At 37.4% G+C, this 14,080-nt stretch overlaps 1 protein-coding gene across 1 annotated transcript in view; it reads left to right on the top strand.

Moving 5' to 3' along the window:
- The window catches only part of srrm3 (serine/arginine repetitive matrix 3), a 94,073-nt gene that overhangs the window by 28,488 nt on the left and 51,505 nt on the right, over positions 1-14,080 (top strand). The window lies entirely within an intron of this gene.

Here is a 14,080-nt window from a genome sequence, read left to right as displayed (position 1 = left end):
GTTTCCTGGCAACCTCTGGCAATGTCAAACTTTTAATTACCCCTCTGAAAAGCGTTTTCTGCTTTTATTCCTCAATTTCTTTCTCCACAGATGCCCCTTGTTCTGTTTACAGGGTGAACACAGTCAGTCGGAAAAATTTTGACGGCGTCACTGCCATGCTGATCACCACATTCTGTTCCAAAAGCACATCCATGTACACGCATCTGTACACAAAGAATTCATTCAATCCATTCACTGAACCCCAGCCACAAGGAAAAAACACAGTGTGGTAACTTTATTTCTAGCAGAAATGGGGGAAGGGGTGTTAGTAAAATGTGAGCTTATTCTTTTATCTTTTATACCCAGATAAATATAATGTGTTCCAACTCATTGTACATGGTCCAGGAGAGTGGCCAAGGAAGCTCTTGTGGATTTGGAGAACATTATTATTGACCAGGGGCTCATTTTATAGAAAGTCATCAAACAAAGGATCACTTCTTGGTCTGAGTTTCTCTCCAGTGTTAGCATTTAGCTGGCTTGATGTTTTGTATTTGATTAGACTAATTTGCACTTCTTGACATGGCTAGCTAGCAATGCATTTAAAGTATTTGTCTATAAAAGTCATTTTCAGGTAACAGTGGATGGACAAATTTGTGTTTTTGACAAGATGTCATTATTTTCATTGGTCTTTTCCTCGAGTTTAAATTCCAGCAAAGTTGTATGCTGTATGGTCTATGTTTCGATCAGATAAAGCATCTCAGTATTCAAGTAATCCATGTTACAATGCTTGTTTGCTACAGATATAATCACACACTTCTATTCTGACTAGAACTGGATTTCATAGCAAGCCATTTTGCAGTTTGATAAGTAACTTTTTTTTTTATCGCCTCATTACATCTTCTAAATATGAGTAGTTTTAGGGGAGGAAAAAGAAAGAGAGAAATGTCTGCGAGAGCGAGTGAAGTTGCATAAAGTTAATTGCTGAATTGCTGCCATAATGTATCATTAGAGCTGGCTATAAACGTGCTGCCTTTACGAGTGGCTTTAAAAAGCACTTTAGTGCTGCATTGTACTCAAACCATGATCACTGTCTTCCTCAGGGGTTTTCTTTTCTTTTTTAGACACCCATTTCATCTGCCATGGCCTCTTTTTTTCAGCCTCTTTCTTCTAGACATGCCACAAGCTACAGTACGTGTGCAAGAGCAATATATGTAATGTGGATTAGATGTCAATGTGGTTAATAGTTAGATATACTTCAGTGATTTCTGTTTTAATGTTCTTCTTAAGAAATTTCCAGTTCCCTATTATCTCCCACTTTTTCTAATTTTGGGTCCTCTCATGTGTGACCCACTGGAGAATTTTCTGCATTGCCCTGTTTATCACGCTTGGGTTCATAAATATTTCTGAATTCTATTTTCAGACTATGAAACTAGCCATTTTATCGCTCTCTCTCTCTCTCTCTCTCTCTCTCTCTTTTTTTTTTATCATGGCATGGTTTGTCTCTGATTAGAGTGGAGCAAAGTTGCAACACAGCAGTGTTGCTCCCATAATAATGCACCTGCCTTTTTGTGTGTGTGTGTGTGTGTGTGTGTGTGTGTGTGTCTCTCTCCCACTTATTAGCCAGATCAGTGCCAGGTGTGCATCCTCACAACCTGACTTTTCGCTTCTCCTCGTCACAATGTATTTTTCTCACACACACACACACACACACACACACACACACACACACACACATTTACATTTACATTTACATTTATTCACTTAGCGACAAAGAGAAAGAGAAACTGTACTATATTGTAGATGGAGTGTGAGAGCTCACATTCCTGTTGGTTTTAAATATCTTAAGGTGGATTATTTTGGATTTCTGTGGAACCAAGTGCAATAGCATCGCCAATAGTTCTAAGAAAAACACATGGAATGGTATGAAGAACAGATGCTGGGGCTGATTTCTATCTAGACCAGAGAGTAGATTCCTTGATTCCTTGATACTTGATTCTGATTGGCCGGAAGGTGCCTGTTAAAACCGCATGTAGTTCTGGTCGGTTTATTCACCGTTCTAATGTGATGCCCTGCCTATAAACAACCGTAACCAAAGTAACATACAGTTAAACTCACAGCTTCATTATTAGTTGAGGCTAGGCACAAACGCAGGTAACTCACACCTCTCTCTCTCTCTCCTCTCTCTAATAACTATTTACTATAATTCATTCAAATAAATGTAATCTTAATGGACTAGTTTATCTCTGTGTATGATTTAAAGCGGGCGGCATTCTAGATCTAACGACGTATATAAAATAACTAACAAAAATTAACCGTTTTTAAAAAATCTTTTCAGTCAGATTTTGCACTGCAAACATCAGTGACAGCTTTAACTTGTCAATGCTGGCAAGTGACCACAGTATAAGTGAGATAATCCATGGCTAGGTGTGCGTTACACGATTTTAATGCACACCGCAGAGTTTCTTTTCCTCCACGTTGTGTATTAAACTCTTGTACACCTAGCCATGGATTATCCCTTACATATTAGATTTTAGCCTTCTCACGTACGTATATTCTAATCTTTGAAACATTTAGGAAGGAACTATATACATTATTTACGTAAACCAGCGTATTTAGCTTTTTTAGTAAATGCTTGGGCAAAAGAGACCAGGCAAAGGACAAAAATATTCAGTGTAATTACACCATCAACTTTCTTTTTTAATGTTTTTGTTGTTGTATTCTGTAATTGTACCCTGTACAACTCCCCATTGTTCCACTGTCTCTAAGACTACGCAAGAGCTCACAACACTAAAAACGACTTTAAAAACCAACCAGACTAATCTGATCCCACTCTGATCCAGAATCAGCCTTCCCTTCCCCTAAATCTCAAATCACAGACATCTTAAACAACCAGAAGCGGAACTGACCTGAGCACAGCATTTTATCACATCTGCTGGCTATCTCAGATGACTCAGCTAGCATAGAAGGCAGCCATGAATGATCACCAGAGGGGAAAGGCTTAAATCAGGCAGATGGGCCTTGGGTAGGGTGATGAGGTGAGGTGTGTGTGTATGCGGATGTTTGAATTCTGAGCAAACAATTTATGTGTAAATGTGTGTATTTGGTGGCTGTTCAGCCAGCATGCAGATTCGGATACTACATGATGATCTTGTAAGGTAATTAGGAATCAGTGTTGTGGTTTTTCCGTTAATTGGATGAGTTAGGCGGTGATATGAGATGTCAGATCCCATCCTAGATCACTTAATAAGTTTCTATAAGCTCATTCCTGTCTTTGTGGGAAAGGATTTGAGCATAAATTGAGCAGGTGCCCAGAAATACTGCAGTGTTCATGTCAGCTCGGTTATTAGGTTAAGGAGCAGGAGTTTAACATAAGACTCTCTATACCACCTGCCAGCCTGAAAGTGAATTTTGTGCTACAACATTTTGTGAAACTCTTTCACTTTTAAAAGACTGGAAAAAGCAGTGTCGTGTCCAGGTTTTTCGACTAAGGATAGAAATGGAGGGTGGGGCAAAAGCAAATTTAATTGTGGTACCATCTAGTTATCTAGTACAAGGTTGGATTTGTAACATTTGGTGCAAATGTTTTGACCATATGATTTTGCTGCTTTAGCTTCATGGATGCACTGCAGTTCAGTGGATAATCAGTGGATACAGTAGAGCTGCTGCTGTGATCGTAAAGACTGGCCTGTGCTCATCCCAGGACTCTAATTCACAATCTACTCATAGTGAACATCCTTTCAGCACACTTAGTACAGCATTACTGTTCTACACCTGTATACTGTAATGATGTATAATCTCACTATCCGGTGTCAGCTAGAGCAGTGTTTCTCAACCACTGGGTCATGACCCAAAAGTGGGTCGCGGATCATTGTCTGCTGGTCGCAAGATCTTTTCTGTCATGAGTACAAATTACCAATTAGAACTGTATATTTGCAATGCTCTCCAATCATAGACCTCAATCAAGGTCTCTTTACATACGTGTTAGCTCCATGCAGCGTGCTTTTCTGAACACAATTCAATGTCTGGAAAAATGCATCCTTTTTTTAAATTATTTATTTATTTATTTATTTATTTATTTTATTTTTTTTTAGAACAAAGCACGTAGTCGATTCAGAAACTCCTTCCGCTTTAAAGGCAGCACAAGCACAACCCGGACTATTTTAAGTACGGTTTTACTATTTCAGTGGACGAAAAACCACACTGTGTCGAGTGTGGTAAGGTTTTGGCCAACGAGTCAATGAAGCCAACTTGAACGTCACCTTCAACAAAAAAATTGGTCAGAGTGACCGAAAGGTTGAGAAACCCCGACCTAGAGGATGGGTTCCCTTTTGAGTATGGTTTATTTTAAGGTTTCTTCCTCATGTCCTCATGTCATCTCAGGAAGTTTTTCCTTGCCACTGTTGCCTGTGGCTTGCTCATTAAGGACGAAAAGATAAATCTACATCTCGATTTTCTGTAAAGCTGCTTTGTAACAAGGTATATTGGATCAAAATACAATACAATATTAATTTAAACATGAACTAGATATGAATATGATTCAGTGAAAAGGATATGATTCATTGACTGATATGATTCACTGGATTAGATTTGATTCATTGTCTGATATGATTTACTGCATTAGATTTGATTCATTGTCTGATATGATTCATTGCATTAGATTTGATTCATTGATATGATTCATTGCATTGTGTTAATAGCTTTTTCTCCTAGATGACAGTTGCACTCCTTTGCCATTGTTTGTAGCAATGACATTCACATACTATAGAAAGAAAGGGTCTGTTTATTTCTGATAATTGGTACTGAAATTATGCCATTTGTTTAGTCCATTATGTTTTCTGCACTTCTAAGATCACCTTTTAATTTGCACAGTTTGACTACTATTATCGAACAATGTGCTTTTCGCCCATTTTAACACCATGGTGTTATTTTGACACCTTAGTGTTATGTGCCATGAAGTAACACTGTTCATGTTCATGTTGTGCATATTTGTGTTTATGTGTATATTTTGAAGTTTGATTTAATGGAGTGCAATTCAAAAGAACCAGAGCAGGAATGGGAACGGATAGGCAATAGATGATTAGTGATTGGGATTGAGTGACATGTCTTGACAGATATCAGTTTGAGTCTCAATCAGGCTACCATTCAGGATTGTAATCCATGGCTGAAAAGACACACAGGAAAGAGGTAAGAAGAAAAATAGGGATGTACTCTGTGGAAAAAAAAATGACCTTTAATAATACAATATAATAATACTTATGCAAACCTTCTCTCTTTAACCTTAGTGTCACTTTTACTTTATTTATTTTGTTTAGAGGTCAGTGATGAATGGATTAATCTCTGTATTTCTGCACCGTCAAGCAGATATTGTGTGTGTATGTGTGTGATTAATGTGTTAGGTCACCATATTTTGCCCTGCCGACTGCAAAAAGTGATGAATGAGTGTGTGTGTGCTTGATGAACCGAACATGCTCTCTCCTACACCCGGAGCTTGTGCCTCAGCACGTACAGAATTAATCAGCCTTTCTGGAGTGTTTGGTGGACACTGAAAACGGAAAAATAATGCTACAGATGTTTATGATAAGGAAGCAAGCATGGCATTTGAAAGTTCGAAATGGACAGTTTATCAAAAGGCATGATTATGTGATATCAGATCAGATCAGTTCCTCTCATAATCTGTAAAAAATAAAAATTAAAAAATAAAATGTATCCAGTGCAGTGACATCACATGATCAGACTAGAACTCACTTATAGACTTCACAGCAATATTTTTGTGGTATTTTAGTAGTATTTTTGCAATATTTTAGTGGTCCTCAGTATCTTCTCATGTCTTTTTTGTGCTCAAAAATCCATCAACTACAATTAGTGATTAGTATTTAATTATATTCAAATTAGTATTTGTTACAAATAATTCCCTCAGTTATGTTTTAGTTTTTATTTGGTTGATCAAGACTATTTATGTTATGAGAGGGGTGAAAATAGGACACATCCACAAAACCGGGTTATAGGGGTGTAGCAAAATGTGGGGTGTAGCAAAATTTGTGTCTGTATCTGTTTAATGCTCCTAATATTCGTATCTGTATCCACACTTTTATGAATCATAGTACTATGCTCTACAGAAACAATGGGAATTCTGGTTCTGACAACAAATCCCCAACTTTGGCTGTGTAATTTGAAAGATGTGTGAACTGGTTTTTGGTGGGTTTTTTTGTTAAAAAAAAATAAATCCGATTCACACTGTTATTAGTTTTGTTGTACCTACTTGTGATATATTCCAATGAATTTAGTTGGTTCAATTTCCAAAAATATAAACAAACTAGCAGCCTAATTTAAACCACTTTGACCCTGACCAGGCAGTTTCTAAGGATGAATCAATGACGTCTGTAAATGTATTACTGCAGCGAATTACGTTCACGTTAATTAATCTAATTGATCTTTCTTTGTACTGGGAGCATAGTATCTGATGCTTGCTAGCTCCTGCAGGAAAGTAAAAACCTCATGCTAGTGTGGCTATATGCATACTTTTAGTCTCATCCAGATGCTCAGATCCAGAACCTTTCTGGCAAGCTTTTTTTTTCACCTCCTATTCATATCTGTATTTGTTTAGAACAAATGAGCTATTCATTCCAAATATTCAGTAGCATCCATACCAGGTTGTAAGATAGGGGACCGAATTTTAAAGTCCACTCTTGTGAGCGAAATACTGGTTTGACATTGCATCTGCTTTAAGAGAGTCTTATCAGGGTGTAATGCAAACACAATTTTGTGCTTGCATTACTCACCAAAGTAACCAAAGTGAGATTCCTACCAATCTTAGTGCGCTGGCAGATTTTGAATGTGTCACTGTCTGCTGCGTCCTTCCACTTACAGTATGTCACTGCTGATGCATTCATTTCTCACTTCGCAAAAATAGCAACTGGTAGAAAATGAGCGTATGCTCAGCCTAATTAGCAATAGGTACGCCAGTTTAACCAGTTTTACATCATTAATACTGATAACAAAGACTTTCCATCATTTGGTAAAGCAGCAGTGATTGGCTGCAGCAGGCCAAGTATATTAGACTTCTAGGAAAAGTCGCTTCTAATCTTTCTGTATAATTTATTGATGCTCTGGTGAATAGATTAGTTCATGTAGTTTTAGCCTTGCTTTATGCATCTGCTCATTCTTCAGTCGCTGCATGTTTTACTCTCTGACCCAATGTACAGACTTGTCATTCTTCTCTGTACCTCAATGAGGCTGAGTAGGGAACAAAAAAGAAACAAGAAAGTGTCTTCCCTAACCTCTTCATCTGTGAGATGAGAGAAATAGAGGAAGCGAGGATGCTTTTAATCTCCCACTCCAACTCCACTTTCCAATTTTTGTTTCAGCTCTTGGCACAGAAACGCCTGCTTTAAGGTCTCTGTCCATTTCCCAAGAAGAGAAGCAGGCACAAAAGGACAGAGGATTTAATCCTGCAAAATGGCCACTACCTTCTCTTTCAGGAGGCTCAATAAAGCTTGAAATAGCTTTGGCTTCTCTCCCCAGTCGTTTTAGGTGTTCTTTTGGGTGAAATGAACCAATCTGAGCTTAAACAAGGTCAGGAAAAAAACCCCAACTGCACTTGTGAATAATAATACAGCTGGCAAAGACACAACCATTTTGATGATAAAAAAAGAGCTAGGAACTAGACGTGTAATATAAGTGCTGACATATTAAAAAGTACATTCATAATGATGTTTTGGGCTCACATAACTGACACAGAACAGGTGAAAATGTTCAGGGTGGGGGTGTTGTCTTCATTGCTTCTTCACACACCTTGTTTGCCTGAAAACCTGCTAGCATAGAAAGCATTTCCTAATGAAATTCACTCCAAATAGAGGGTGTTTGTTTAAATATAGCTTTGGGGAACTAGAGGTAATATATGATAGTTAAAGTGATGAAAGTTATGAGAAGGCTTTTTTGCAGTGTTTCCTATTGGCATAAAAAGAAAAGAATTATAGGTTTATATTGAGCAGTCCCTCCAAGATTTTGCGATTGCAGAAATTAATCAAGCATTTTTGATTGCAAAAATCACAAAAACACTCGAAAATCCTGTATGGACTGATCGAGGAAACCATTACCTACAGATCTGTAGTCTGAAAGAAGAAGAAGGAGAAGAAGAAGAAGCCTACTGAACTTAATGCATTGAGCACAGAAGTTTATGGTGCTTTCACTTGGGAAAATGCCACATGATCTACAGGCTAATGGTGATGATGATGGCTATGAATGAACAATGCATTGTTCTTGATGCGGCTTACAATGAACATGCCTGCCCTATGGTTGCTACTGTATATGACACTTCTAAAAAAAAAAAAAAAAGAGTTAAATATAGAAGTGTTCTCATTGGGAGAACCATTCAAATTTCTGTTTAGAACCCTGCAGCAAAGTATTTCCTTATAATAGACCGTTACAATGGTTAATACTATTACTAACAATATACAACAATATATGAAAACAATCATGTTTATTTCATATATATTTCAACTGCAGTAAAGTGTATGACTGACCAGATAATATTTTCTTAAACATCCACAATCCACTTTATTAGGAATACCTGTACAATTATACAATCAGCCAGTTATGTGGCAGCACAATGCATATAATCATGTAGATACAGGTCTAGAGCTTCAATTAATGATCACATCAAACATCAGAATGGGGAAAAATGTGATCTCAGTGAACATACAGTCAAACAAACAAACAAAAAAGCATCCAATCAGTGGCAGTTCTGAGGGTAGATCAGACAGGAATTCTATGGTAACTCAAATAACCACTCTTTACAAGCATGCTGAGCAGAAAAGCATCTCAGAACACACTACAGCAGAAGGCCACATCGCGTTCCACTCCTGTCAGCCAAGAAATTGGACGGTTGAAGATTGGAAAAAGTCCAGGCGAGGTTTTTCCACCATCTTCAACTATCTAGTTTTGCTGAACCTATTCCCACTGAAGTGTAAGATTTCTGTTCTAGACCTGTTCGTAATAAAGCGTTCATGTTTGCCGTTGCCTAGACATGTCATCCTACCTGTAATTATCAAGTGCCTTCCTTTAATAAACACAAGTGTAAGTCCCTCATGATTCCACAATAAACCCGAACACCTGGACCACAACTCTGTTATCAGTTGTCATTACTCCAAACTAACAAAGAACCAAATCTTTCCTTGGTCTATTTAAAAAAAAACAAAAAAACCCATAACATTGATAACATTTGGTCTCAAGGGGATTAGGATCCGGATGTGAAAGCCCATTGTTCTAGGTGCAGTCCCCATAGCTCAGTGCTGTACAATATCCCAATAACACCACTCTTCTGGAACATACAGAGAATTCATTATCCATTCCTGTGTCTCAGTTCCTCCTGTTTCACTCATCTCTCTCTGGAAGGATGACTATCACTAGAATTAATGGAAGCCCAGGCAGATTTACTGCAGTACTTTTTCATGGGTTCTGTTGCAGTGGATTTCCACTAGACACAAGTATTCTACTCTAAAGTTGATTCCCTTGATACATCCCTGTCTTTTTTGGGTCAACGGAATCTCAAGAAAAGCACCATTTCACCAGCCTTCAAAACGAAATCCTTCACACACTACAGTGGAGTTGGACTAAAATACATTATATTGTCAAATGTGTCGAGAATTTAGCAAATTAACATTCATTCACGTTCAAATGCATCCAAATGACCCATCATTTGAAACTCATTTTGTGCCTGGAAGACATTTCCTGCAAGGTTATTTAATAAAGATTTAATGCCATCTCTCTACTTGCTGTGCCAATAGAACCTTAAAAAAAGAAAGTGTTAGCAAGAGAGAAAGGATTTTTCAACAAGACATCAAGCTACTCTGGTTCTCTTCAAATCACAATGGTGTACAGTGGTTGGTGAACAAAATAACACTGGAAACACAGTGAGGGTGTTACAACCACCTGCTTTTAGCCTCTTTTATTTGCTATAAGCCAAACAAAACATAACCTCAGCATGCTTCACTGGAGCTCTCTTATGTCCTCACATTTCCATGCACACCCTCCATTTCAGGCTAGCCTCCCATTTTTCCCTGAGATAACCTCCCTCTCTCCAGATTGCCTCTAAAAGAGCTGCTCACAAGAGTTGCAAACACGACCAGCAATCTATTCCAGCCTCCACTGCCATCTCTCACAGGGCCTATAGAAATAAATGCTTTCAAGCACCCGTTCCTCTCTTGGAAGCACATGCTTGGCTGGTAGCACTAGCAGGAATAGAGCCAACAGAGAAAAATTGTTCCCATTGTTTTTTTGTGTGAGGGTGATTTTTTTAAAGGATGCAAACTTCAAGATGGAACTTGGCAGAGCAGGAAGGGTAACAGTTACAGGGGTTGAATAAACGAATAGGTCAGGAAAGACAAGGGTTTTTTTTTTATTGTTTTAATGGAACAGTAGACTGCAAGACTGTAGTTGAGAGAAGCTCAGGATGGCATTGTGTTTTATGATCTGTTACAGAGGAATCAGCTGCATGGATCAGTCATAACCCATGCTTAAATAATCAATCAATCAATCAATTAATTAAAAAAGCTGAGAACAGCTATGAAGGACACTACAGGATTAAGTATCACCTTTGCTTATATGATTAAATTATAAGTATTATATTTTAAAGAAGGTTTAGAATCTTTTTTTTTTTTTTTTTTTAAATCTTAATTGGAAAATTAATGATTGGAAAAATGTTGCCTGGTCTTTTTCCAACCTTCAACTGTACAGTTTTGGTGAAGCTGTCTCCATTTTAGCCTCAGATTCTTGTTCTTGACTGGTACCCATTGTGATCTTCTGCTGATGCAGCCCAAATGCTTCAAGGATTCAACATGTTGTAATTTCTGAGATGCTTTTTTGCTCACCACGGTTATAATGAGGGGTTATTTGAGCTATTGTAGACTTCCTGTCAGCTCTGTCTGTTCTCTGTCCCCCTCCCCAACATTTGATGTGAACATTAATTGAAGCTCTTGACCTGTATCTGCATGAATTTATGCATTGCGCTGCTGCCACATGATTGGCTGATTGGATAATTGCATGAATGAGCAGGTGTACAGGCATTCTTATTAATGTGGCTGGTTTGAGTATACCTTGATGCATGCTAGTATTTTAACAGTAGAATGTAAGTGTAATTCTCTTCAAGTACACAGTACACTTTCATAATCTTATAGTATTCCTGATTATTGAAAAAAAATCCTCTCTATCAAACTGACATGTACTACGTATGACCTCTTTTGAAACCTGTTGAGAAGGAAGCACAAACCAGCCTTCACATTGAAATTATTAGAAATGATTAGAAGTACAAAAATATATATTCATTTTTTTTTCTCGTGTAGCAGGTCAGCAAAAATACAATTAGAGGGGGTTTACACACAGATAACGTCCTACACACAGGCACACACACACACACACACACACACACACACACACACACAAAACCCACTGCTTGACTCCCAGACTATCACCCCACTTGCCTCCTCTGGCCAAGGACAAGCCACTGGTTATTTTTAACACTCCTATCATCTCCTACAGAGAGAGAAGGAGAGCAAATTACAAACCTGGAATTGGGAGAGATTACTGGTGAGAGAATGACAGAGAGAAAGACAACAAAATACAGAAGATAGAGCAAGAGCAGAAGAGCACAGGACAATGGGTTGCATTCCTATGTTTATTTTTCACTGGGTTCATCTGCTATGCAGGTAGTTCAGATGTTCAAATCAGATTTATAATGCTGTATAATTGAGTTTTAGCACGCATACTGACATTTAGCCGTTTTATACGATTTTGAACTGCACTGTTCTTGACATGTCACAAGCACATATGAGGTGAAATGGACAATCTAATACTCCAGTTACAGTAAAACCCACTTCTATTTATAATTAATAATTACAGCCCGAGTGTTTGCACTTGCTCCAACTCTCGCAGCTGGATTATTTGCTACATCGGGAATAGAAGTATCCTTGTGTTTAGTAACAGGACCTTCTGTTCTTCCTATCACCACCTAACACTTGTTTCAGGCTAATTAGTGCTAAGCTTAGTGTTACAGTGCTTATATCACTGTTTCAGCTCTTTTACCAGCTCTATGTTTGGACTGTATTCCGGTTCATTAGCTGTTTTTTTTTTTTCCTCCATTCCAAGAAACCAAAATGTTTCTTTTCTGTTTTTGTATTCTGTTTATTCTATTTTTCCTCACTTAAAACAGAAATAAACACATATTATGTTTTCCATAGTAAATATGCCATTATTTTTAAGACATATTCCATATTAAATAATCTCACAAAATAGTTTACTTCTACTAGCAAACGTCTCAAAATGCACTACGATGCTTGAAAGTGGATTAGCATTCTCCTCCTGATTTTTAAGAAATGTGGATTGAGAGGATCGTGACGAATTGACTTTATATCTATAGCAGGCGTTTACATTCACTTCAAGAAATTTCAAAGGGAATGTGAATGAATTAAAAATAGTGGCTTTACTTGTCCACATTATTTCTACCATTAAAATCACATTTCTCGTGACCTCTTTCATTGTCACCATCTTAGAAATTTTACTGTGAATCAGATCAAGATCTGTGTTTTCAGAACAAGGGTGGTTAACCAATTAGTTGAAAGTGATCATAGGACTGCCTTTGCCCCAAAGTCTCAAAAATCAGCTTGACTATAGTTTAAATGCCGTAGAGTGAGAGGAAAGGACGCATGTGTGTCTCAGTGCTCGCCAAACTGAAGTGCTCTTACATGCTCTCAATTAAAGATACTATTTAAACATCATAACATCTGTAATTATTTGAGTTTAATAGGCTTGTTAACAAGCAAGTATTATACCTAATTGTCAGGTCCACGCAGTCCACAATCTCCATTTCCCAGAACACACTGTGGCTTTTTGTGAGGTAAACGCTCAGTTTTGTCCCATACACCTGAACTTCACCAAGCCTTATTCTGCCGTGTTTGATGTTCTGGTTTTCTGACTTTTGCCTGCGTCATGATTCTCGCATTTTGCCTTTGCCTATTTAACGCTGTTAGTCGATCACCTGACCATGATTCGATTTGATTCATGATTCTAGCTTCACGATTCGATTCGGTTCGATACCCAGAATATTTTGAACAAAATTTGAATGAAGAAAAATGAGTAATTATTATTTTTTTAAATTTCTGAATCATAAAAAAGTACATTTTTGTCTGTATAAAACTAAATAATAAAAAAAAAAATTGCTACAAACAGAGGTTTAATATTCTAAACAAAATGTACTACAATATCTGAAAAATAAATAAATCAATGTGTAAATGTTCCCCAAAATTTAATTTGAATAAATATAGTTGCTGACCTGGGGAAAATGATCACTTGATACAAAATGAGCTCTGTAACTGTAAATAGAGCTCCAAAGTCGGCTAAAATGCCTGAGTTCCAGGACGTCTTTCTTTGGCACTGCAGATTTCTATTGGCATGGGGCTGATGTTTTTGAAAGCTGCTGAAGAGTTCTTTTTAACCATTATAATGTAGTTGTCTAACCTTATAATGCATTGGGACCTCTGGTGTTCAAACCGAGCAATTTCATTAGATGCATAATTAATAGAACGCTGATCCCACAATGCACATCGTCAACAAGGTGACACATCATGTCATTTTTTCACATGTATATTAAAGTCCTCATCTCGCTTGGTTTTTCTTACACCGCTCTTAAACTCAGAACATTATGAACGATGTATATCATTATAGCTTTTTTTTTTTTCGAAACCAGTTTCGATACATACTTGTTTAACCTGGCCTGTTCATAGTTCATTATTAAATATAATCTTGCTGATTTATATTAATTCTTATAGATTTATGGCCAATTACTCAATTACTATCGATTGTACGATTACTGTGCTTTATCTTAAATATTTTATTAAACCTTTTAACATACTCATGCGCATGTGTTTTTACTGCGTCCATATAAACATTCTTTCTTTGTTACTTTAATAGCTTTTAGTAGGCTGTTGTAATCTTTTCCATTAGGATTGTTTTGCTGTTGTTTCTCTGAATGAGCGAACTGCATCAGCATAATATAAGACAGAAATGGCAGGGGAATGAGAGTGTGTATCTGACATAGCAGTCTGTGTAA

The sequence above is a fragment of the Ictalurus furcatus genome, chromosome 28, assembly GCF_023375685.1.
Source record: "Ictalurus furcatus strain D&B chromosome 28, Billie_1.0, whole genome shotgun sequence".
Classification (NCBI taxonomy): Eukaryota; Metazoa; Chordata; class Actinopteri; order Siluriformes; family Ictaluridae; genus Ictalurus; species Ictalurus furcatus.
The sequence above is the reverse complement of the archived record's forward strand: the minus strand, read 5'-3'. Positions and strand labels throughout refer to the sequence as shown.